The sequence below is a fragment of the Anomaloglossus baeobatrachus genome, chromosome 1 (assembly GCF_048569485.1).
Source record: "Anomaloglossus baeobatrachus isolate aAnoBae1 chromosome 1, aAnoBae1.hap1, whole genome shotgun sequence".
NCBI classification, from domain to species: Eukaryota; Metazoa; Chordata; class Amphibia; order Anura; family Aromobatidae; genus Anomaloglossus; species Anomaloglossus baeobatrachus.
In genome coordinates this window covers 152,567,071-152,577,093 of record NC_134353.1, presented here as the reverse complement: position 1 = coordinate 152,577,093, position 10,023 = coordinate 152,567,071, and positions in this window count along the sequence as shown.

Here is a 10,023-nt window from a genome sequence, read left to right as displayed (position 1 = left end):
TATCTTTGACAATTTATTCAAAGTAGTTGTATGTATATTGCATTATCTCTACTGCTGTGCTCCCTTCCCTCACTTTTCCTCCACCTGTGTTGTGCAATACATTATTAAATTTGCATTGATTAACCCCCGTGGTTCCGTGCAGTCCTTGCGTATCCTGTTACCTGCAGGTTATTACAGCTGCAGGGTGAGTGCATATGAGGGAAGATGGAGCTGCAGGGTGAGTGGCATATGAGGGAAGATGGAGCTGCAGGGTGAGGGGCATATGAGGGAAGATGGAGCTGCAGGGTGAGTGCATATGAGGGAAGATGGAGCTGCAGGGTGAGTGCATATGAGGGAAGATGGAGCTGCAGGGTGAGTGCATATGAGGGAAGATGGAGCTGCAGGGTGAGTGCATATGAGGGAAGATGGAGCTGTAGGGTGAGTGGCATATGAGGGAAGATGGAGCTGCAGGGTGAGTGCATATGAGGGAAGATGGAGTTGCAGGGTGAGTGGCATATGTGGGAAGATGGAGTTGCAGGGTGAGTGGCATATGTGGGAAGATGGAGTTGCAGGGTGAGTGGCATATGTGGGAAGATGGAGTTGCAGGGTGAGTGGCATATGAGGGAAGATGGGGTTGCAGGGTGAGTGCATATGAGGGAAGATGGAGTTGCAGGGTGAGTGGCATATGAGGGAAGATGGGGTTGCAGGGTGAGTGCATATGAGGGAAGATGGAGCTGCAGGGTGAGTGCATATGAGGGAAGATGGAGCTGCAGGGTGAGTGGCATATGAGGGAAGATGGAGCTGCAGGGTGAGTGCATATGAGGGAAGATGGAGCTGCAGGGTGAGTGCATATGAGGGAAGATGGAGCTGCAGGGTGAGTGCATATGTGGGAAGATGGAGCTGCAGGGTGAGTGCATATGAGGGAAGATGGAGCTGCAGGGTGAGTGGCATATGAGGGAAGATGGAGTTGCAGGGTGAGTGGCATATGAAGGAAGATGGAGCTGCAGGGTGAGTGCATATGTGGGAAGATGGAGCTGCAGGGTGAGTGGCATATGAGGGAAGATGGAGCTGCAGGGTGAGTGGCATATGAGGGAAGATGGAGTTACAGGGTGAGTGGCATATGTGGGAAGATGGAGTTGCAGGGTGAGTGGCATATGTGGGAAGATGGAGTTGCAGGGTGAGTGGCATATGAGGGAAGATGGGGTTGCAGGGTGAGTGCATATGAGGGAAGATGGAGTTGCAGGGTGAGTGGCATATGAGGGAAGATGGGGTTGCAGGGTGAGTGCATATGAGGGAAGATGGAGTGGCATATGAGGGAAGATGGAGTTGCAGGGTGAGTGGCATATGTGGGAAGATGGAGTTGCAGGGTGAGTGGCATATGAGGGAAGATGGAGTTGCAGGGTGAGTGGCATATGAGGGAAGATGGAGTTGCAGGGTGAGTGCATATGAGGGAAGATGGAGTTGCAGGGTGAGTGGCATATGAGGGAAGATGGAGTTGCAGGGTGAGTGCATATGAGGAAAGATGGAGTTGCAGGGTGAGTGGCATATGAGGGCTGCAGACTGACAGAAGGATGTGAAGGGGTGCAGAGTGTTTGAGAGGGGTAAGTTGGGGTACAGGCAGGGTGAGATATGTGGGCAGGGTGTGTGACATATGGGGGTGTAGTGTGTGTGATATGGGGGTGCAGGCTGTATGGGGTGTAGTGTGTGTGATATGGGGGTGCAGGCTGTATGGGGAGCAGGGTGTGTGACATATGGGGGTGTAGTATATTACAGGTGTGCTATATGGAGGTGTAGTATATTACAGGTGTGCTATATGGAGGTGTATATAGTGGTGTAGTATATGGGGGTATAGTGATGTAGTATATTACAGGTGTGCTCTATGGGGGTGTACTATATTACAGGTGTAGTATATGGGGTGTAGTGATCTAGTATATTACAGGTGTATATAGGGGTGTAGTGATGTAGTATATTAAAGGTGTACTATATGGAGTTGTAGTATATTACAGGTGTGCTATATGGAGGTGTAGTATATTACAGGTGTACTATATGGAGGTGTACTATATTACAGGTGTAGTATATAGGGGTGTAATGATGTAGCATATCGGAGGTGTATTATATAGTGGTGTAGTATATTACAGGTATATGGAGGGAGTGTAGTATAATACAGGTGTAGTATATAGGGGTGTAGTGGTGTAGTTTATTACAGGTGTAGTATATGGAGGGGGTGTAGTGATGTAGTATATTGGGTAGAACTGAGGTAATTATATTAGTCCAGCCCTCTAAACCAATCCCAATTTCTCATGCGGCCCCATGGGAAAATTAATTGCCCACCCCTGCCCTATACACAAACAAACTGCTTACACACTGTATAATCCCAACCTGTTTACCCTCTGTTCACTGAAAACCATGATATTCACCATACAACAACAACCTGTTTAACCACTATACACACACAACCTGCTTTCCTACTGTAATCCCAGAACCTGCTTACCAACTATAAACCCCAGATCTTCTAACTCCTCTACGAGAAGTTTACCCACGATACACCCACAACCAGATTTTCCACCTTAATCCCACAATCTTCTTATCCACTAGACATCCACACCCCAACTTGTTTCCCCATTGGGCACTTACAACCAGCTTATCCACCGACTATGTAAACCTATATAGGGCCAAAAAATGAGGGCACTTCCAATAACCAAACTATCCAAATAGGAATAAAAGCAAGAAAAGCAAAAGTAGCATAAAAGTAAACCTTTATTAATTATACAGAACAACATACAATTAGCTAAACAGAGAATCTGTCACCAGGTTCTTGTCACCTAATCTGAGAGCAACATAACGTAGAGATCCTGATTCTAGCACTGTATCACTTACTGGGCTGCTTGGTGTAGTTTTGTTAAAATTGTTGTTTAACCAGCAGTAGATTATCATTAGAGGACTACTTCTCCTGCTGCCAGGTAGTCCAGCACATTCATGAGCTCTGTATAACTGCTAGATCTGAAGCAAAAAACATGAAAACACGATTTTATCAAAATGATAACAAACAGCTCAGTAAGTGACATACCGCTGGAATCAGGGTCTCTGTTCCTACATTATGCTGCTCTCAGATGGGGGAGCAAAAACCTGGTGACAGATTCCCTTTAACCACAATAAAACAAAGCTCAGAGCAGACATTATATGTATTTACAGACATTCTATGAAATAGAAAGATTATTCAACATGTATTGTATACACAAAGATCCCAGTTGTGCATTTCATGTAATGTGTACAGTTACATAAAGAGTTATTTCCCACATTTCTGTGATTAAAAGCCCAAATCTGAATTCTCGGACAATGTGGAACACTATATGAAATGTCAGAACTCACCTAGGGTGACAGTTTCTTTACTAGGTCAACTAACAATACAGTTAAAGCACACATCTTTGTGTAAGGGTTTTCCCTAAACACATACCTTGTAAACCAATCTATCATGTGTGGAGCATGATTTCCTTTGTGTGCGTCCATTTGAATATGTTTTGCTCTTACATTTGTAAGGAAGGCAGTTTTTTTTCTTATATTAACCCACAATAAAAATGTAGCCAAAAATTACTTTTCACACTCATGACTATGTAATGTCCAATTGGAGAAGAAATTGTAAAATAACTTTATTATACTGTTTTACAGGTCAAGAAGCAAAATACAGAAAAAATATAAAAATTGTAAACCAGAATTGGACTGTGCAGAGGATACACAGAGTACATAAACTAGTTCCATATGAACACATCTTTTCCTTATAAGAGCAGGCACAGTGGCACTACTGTTTTCAGCACAGGCAGTAGTTGAGCTCCATCTACAGGAGTGATTATTGCTACTTGAGGCTGGAGAGAGGCCCAGAGACATTTTACGCTGTAGATCTAGTACATTTTTAATTTCTTCAAATATGAATTAACAGAAAAAAAGCCCAAACTCATTATCACTATTCTCTGCAAACACTAGAAATAGTGCAAATAATATTGAAAAATGAAATCAAATTCCCTAGGACTGAAACCGTGAAGTCAATGAACTCTAGAAATGTTTGGCTCTCTGCTCTCATTTTGTCATCTAACACAGACCCTTGTACTTTGACCGGTCTGGATAAATGTTATGGTGCAATCATTTATCTTTCAACTCCAAATGTCTATTTGACTCCGTTCCCACAATGAAGAAATCCTCATAATACGATAAATATTGGGTCCTGCCTGCTGATGCTGAAGGCTGCACCAGCTCTGTGCGCCTAACAATTCATAATAATAATTTTATTCATTTATATAGCGCTATTGTACCGCCCTGCGCTCGGCTGCCTGCCAAGCCGCTTGGATCCGGGCTCGTCGGTGGATGGCTCGAGCTCCTTCCAGACCCGGGGGTCACGTCGCTCTGAAGGGATGCTGGCGCTACGTGAGGGGTGGTGTTCGGTGGGGAGGTTCACGACCGAGGCCGCGGTTGTTTTTGGGGGTTAAGTTCGTGATGCCACCCACGGGTTGTGGTGAATGGATGGACACCACCGCTGCCGTTGACTAAGCTCCCAGGGACGGTGTTGCGCAGCTTGGTGTTGACCCCTCCATGGGTAGGGGGTGATGGTCCCGAGGGCCCGGGGGTGCTGAAGAGGGGGGATGCATGCTGGCGTGTCGGTGTGGTGCAGTGCGGTGCGCGGCCCGAGGGCACTGTTGTACTCACTATTACAGACACACTGGAGTCTCTGGTAAACCAAACAAGATGGTGAACGGTGCCCGCAGCCGGCTGCGCTTCTCCCCTTTTTCAGGTTGGTGGTTTCCGTCTTTCTCCTGCACCTCACTTTTAGAAGAATGGTGACTCCTATGCCTGAGCAACGGTAGTCCACTCCCCGGCTTTGTGTGTGCCGGCAGAGCCCGATTGACCGCAGACACTGGCCCGTGGGATCTCGATGGCTGGGCGGTGGCTTTCTATCCCTCTGGTTGGGATGTTGTTTTCAGTCGGGTCTTGGGTGGGAAAGGACCTAAAGTCCAGACCCCAATCAGTGAATTCGACTCGGTCCAGTGGCTTCTGGGCCTTGTACTGGGTCTGAGTACCCCTCCTGGTGCTCCGGTTTCCAATCGGTTCCCCGATTTGATACTGGCGGGCCATTACCCGGTCCTGGTCCCTTACGGTTCCACCGGCTGTAATCCCAGCTCCTGCAGGCGGCCACCACCGTCTGCCTCCTGGCCACAGGGTATCCGGGCTCCGACCCAGATCCCTGACAGACGTCTACACTTTGCTACCACGCTCCTCCACTCCTGTCACTAATCTGCCTGTTTTTCCCGCCTCAGGCTCTCCGAATTCCTCGGTGGGCGTGGCCAACCACCTGGCTCCGCCCCCCGGGTGTGAACGTCAAGTCCTGAGAGGGGTGACTCGGGGTTTTAAGGTTGGCTGCTGTTATCTTTTTAGGGGAAGGTGTTTGTGTAAGGGCCTACCTGTGACTACCTGGCTTGTCCAGGACGTCACATTCCCCCTTGGTTTAATGCAGACCGTCCGCGGGCTGCCCGTCCACCATCGGTTTATTTTGTTGCTTTAAACTGGAAAAGATAAAACATATTTACAAATATAACTTTTGTACAATTAAGCATATTTTTTGAATCTTCCCTTACGGGAGGCACATTCTATAACCGTTGCAAACATAAAAACATTTTTATTATTAACGGTAACGGGACCGGGTCCTTCCGCTTGCCCACCCAAGCAACCTGAACCTTGATGCTGCCCCTAAGAAACGGGCAGCACCCCTCTTCCCCAGTCCAGGAACGGACCCAGGTTTTGCTTTACGGGACGGGTACAGAGTCCCACACCCGGCTGTCTCTCAGGGGCCCCACGTCCAGGGGACCCCTGGACCCGGAGGATCACCACCGGTGGCATTGGTGGCAGGGCCTCGGCCATCACTTTCCCGCAGGCCCATCCTCCAACCTGCCTCTCCGGAGACTGTGAATCGGGGCAGGCCGGTCCAGAATTATTTAGAAGCCCAACAGTTTTTGGGTGGCCTGCAAATTCTCAGCCATGTTCATTTTTAAAGCAGAAAATCAACAAATTCCCAACGGGGACGGGCAGTATGGTCCCAACGGGGACTTCCGACTTGGCAGCCGGGATCCGCTACCCTCTACTCATCATCTTCTTCTTCTACCGTGACTTCGGAACTGTATGGTGGGGGAGGGGACTGGGAGCGCCCCGAGCCTTCTTGGCACGCCCTCCTCTGGACGCTGAGGGCAAAACAGCCCCTCTCCCGCAATGCTGGGTATAGGTGACCAACTCACCGGGTACCAGGTCACGGTCCGGGTGACCCATGGGCAGGTGCGGATACACATCCCGACGGGATACGAAAACTTCAGCCTCCAGACCGGGCTCAAACACAAACCCCCATCCTCTGTCGGGGTCGAACCGCCGGACTTGGCCTTCGTACCTCGGGCCCCGCACCCGGTAGGTGGCGCTCCTTAGATTCTCCTTTTCCCGGATGGTAGGGGCTAGGATCTCTGCTCTTCGTTTCTCCCGGGCCTCGATTTCCCGGCCCAGCTGGTTTGGCTGCCGCTCCCAATACGAGGCGTCTGCTTGCCCAGGGTCTCTCGGTGTGGGGGTCTGGCCCAGCCGGAGCTCCTCGGCGTCAGCAACGACCGACACCCTCCATGGGGAACTCTGCTGTGTCGCGGCCAGCTCTGCTGCTTGGCAGCGGCAACCCCGCGGGACCTCAGCCGAGGCCTGGGACCTGGGAACAACCAGCCTCACCTGCTGGGCCTTCTTCCGGGTAGTGCCCACCTCCCTCTTGGCCGGGTGGACTGCCGGGGCCTGGACTTCCTGTAGCGCAGTCACTTCCGGGAGCGGCGGGACCACATTGGGAGCGGGCATCTTCCGGGAACTGTTTTTCCACGAGAGCGGGAGTGGTGCTGGCCGAACGTACAGCCGTCCGCGTGCTGCCTCCACAGGCAGATCCTCACAGGCGTCTGGGACGGGCTCCGCCACTGGTGACGGGGGTGGGGAACTGGGCGGAGAGGTATCGGCAACCGCTATGGGCGGGATACAGTATGGATGGCAGGAGCAGACTGGGTCCCTCAGCCGCAGCGGCCGATCCCACCGGGACATAGGGGCGTGGGTCGCATACCCTTTCCTCCAAAACTGCCGCCACTTCGCGTGCCCGCACGGCGGCGGCTATCCCCACCATCTCGGTCCCCCATCTCTCCATGAGGAAACGCACCTGTGCTTGGAGACGGCAGCACATCAGGGTCGTCCAGGCTTCCACCCATGCCGCTGTTCCAGGCGCAGGCTCCGGGAATTCTGGCTCTCCAGACGGGGCGGACATGGTGCACTCTCAAGTTCCAGGAACTAAATGGGTGGCAGAGTCCTGGAGTTCCTGCCCTTTATCCACTTGGTCACATGGAACAGGGTCTTCACCCGCCCCCCTTGGTCTTTTCAGGACACTCCGCTTTCTTTCTGCACCGCTTTGCTCTCTGGGGGTGGGGGTTTCACTCTCCCACTCTTTTCTTGGAGAAGACGGCTTTGGCGGCAAACTTCGTGCCCAAAGATGGTGGACTCTGCAATTTTTCAATGGGACACCACTGACTGTAACTTCAAGGCGCACTTCCACCGGTAAGTGGATGGGTTCAATCCTGTTCGTGAAGCCAGAAGAGGTTGATGTGTACCGCCCCGCGCTCGGCTACCTGCCGAGCTGCTCGGATCCAGGTTCGTCGGTGGGTGGCTCGAGCTCCTCCCGGGGGTCACGTCGCTCTGAAGGGATGCTGGTGCTACGTGAGGGTTGGTGTTCGGTGGGGAGGTCCACGGCCGAGGCAGCGGTTGTTTTTGGGTGTTAAGTTTGTGACGCCACCCACGGGTTGTGGTGAATGGATGACTAGGCTCCCGGGGACGGTGTTGCACAGCTTGGTGTTGACCCCTCCGTGGGTAGGGGGTGATGGTCCCAGGGGGACGAGGATGCTGAGGAGGGGGGATGCGTGCTGGCATGTCGGTGCGGTGCAGGGCCACTGTTGTACTCACTATTACAGACACACTGGAGTCTCTAGTACACCAAACAAGATGGTGGACGGTGCCCGCAGCCGGCTGCGCTTCTCCCCTTTTTCAGGTTGGTGGTTTCTGTCTTTCTCCTGCACCTCACTTTTAGAAGAATGGTGACTCCTATGCCTGAGCAACTTTAGTCCACTCCCCGGCTTTGTGTGTGCTGGCAGAGCCCGTTTGCCCGCAGACGCTGGCCCGTGGGATCTCGATGCCTGGGCGGTGGCTTTCTATCCCTCTGGTTGGGCTGTTGTCTTCAGTCGGGTCTTGGGTGGGAAAGGACCTAAAGTCCAGACCCCAATCAGTGAATTCGACTCGGTCCAGTGGCTTCTGGGCCTTGTACTGGGTCTGAGTACCCCTCCTGGTGCTCCGGTTTTCAATCGGTTCCCCGGTTTGGTACTGGCAGGCCACTACCCGGTCCTGGTCCCTTACGGTTCCACCGGCTGTAATCCCAGCTCCTGCAGGCGGCCACCACCGTCTGCCTCCTGGCCACAGGGTATCCGGGCTCCGACCCAGATCCCTGACAGACGTCTACACTTTGCTACCACTCTCCTCCACTCCTGTCACTAATCTGCCTGTTTTTCCCGCCTCAAGCTCTCCGAACTCCTCGGTGGGCATGGCCAACCACCTGGCTCCGCCCCCGGGTGTAAACGTCAAGTCCTGAGAGGGGTGACTCGGGGTTTTAAGGTTGGCTGCTGTTATCTTTTTAGTGGAAGGTGTTTGTGTAAGGGCCTACCTGTGACTACCTGGCTAGTCCAGGACGTCACATTCCCCCTTGGTTTAATGCAGGCCGTCCACGGGCTGCCCGCCCACCACCGGTTTATTTTGTTGCTTTAAACTGGAAAAGATAAAACATATTTACAAATATAACTTTTGTACAATTAAGCATATTTTTTGAATCTTCCCTTACGGGAGGCACATTCTATAACCGTTGTAAACATAAAAACATTTTTATTATTAACGGTAACGGTACCGGGTCCTTCCGCTTGCCCACCCAAGCAAACCTGCACCTTGATGCTGCCCCTAAGAAACGGGCAGCACCCCTCTTCCCCAGTCCAGGAACGGACCCAGGTTTTGCTTTACGGGACGGGTACAGAGTCCCACACCCGGCTGTCTCTCAGGGGCCCCACGTCCAGGGGACCCCTGGACCCGGAGGATCACCACCGGTGGCATTGGTGGCAGGGCCTCGGCCATCACTTTCCCGCAGGCCCATCCTACAACCTGCCTCTCCGGAGACTGTGAATCGGGGCAGGCCGGTCCAGAATTATTTAGAAGCCCAACAGTTTTTGGGTGGCCTGCAAATTCTCAGCCATGTTCATTTTTAAAGCAGAAAATCAACAAAGTCCCAACGGCGACAGGCAGTATGGTCCCAACGTGGACTTCCGACTTGGCAGCCGGGATCCGCTACCCTCTACTCATCATCTTCTTCTTCTACCGTGACTTCGGAACTGTATGGTGGGGGAGGGGACTGGGAGCGCCCCGAGCCTTCCTGGCACGCCCTCCTCTGGACGCTGAGGGCAAAACAGCCCCTCTCCCGCAATGCTGGGTATAGGTGACCAGCTCACCGGGTACCAGGTCACGGTCCGGGTGACCCATGGGCAGGTGCGGATACACATCCCGACGGGATACGAAAACTTCAGCCTCCAGACCGGGCTCAAACACAAACCCCCATCCTTTGTCGGGGTCGAACCGCCGGACTTGGCCTTCGTACCTCGGGCCCCGCACCCGGTAGGTGGCACTCCTTAGATTCTCCTTTTCCCGGATGGTACGGGCTAGGATCTCTGCTCTCCGTTTCTCCCGGGCCTCGATTTCCCGGCCCAGCTGGTTTGGCTGGCGCTCCCAATACGAGGCGTCTGCTTGCCCAGGGTCTCTCGGTGTGTGGGTCTGGCCCAGCCGGAGCTCCTCGGCGTCAGCAACGACTGACACCCTTCGTGGGGAACTCTGCTGTGTCGCGGCCGGCTCTGCTGCTTGGCAGCGGCAACCCCGCGGGACCTCAGCCGAGGCCTGGGACCTGGGAACAACCAGCCT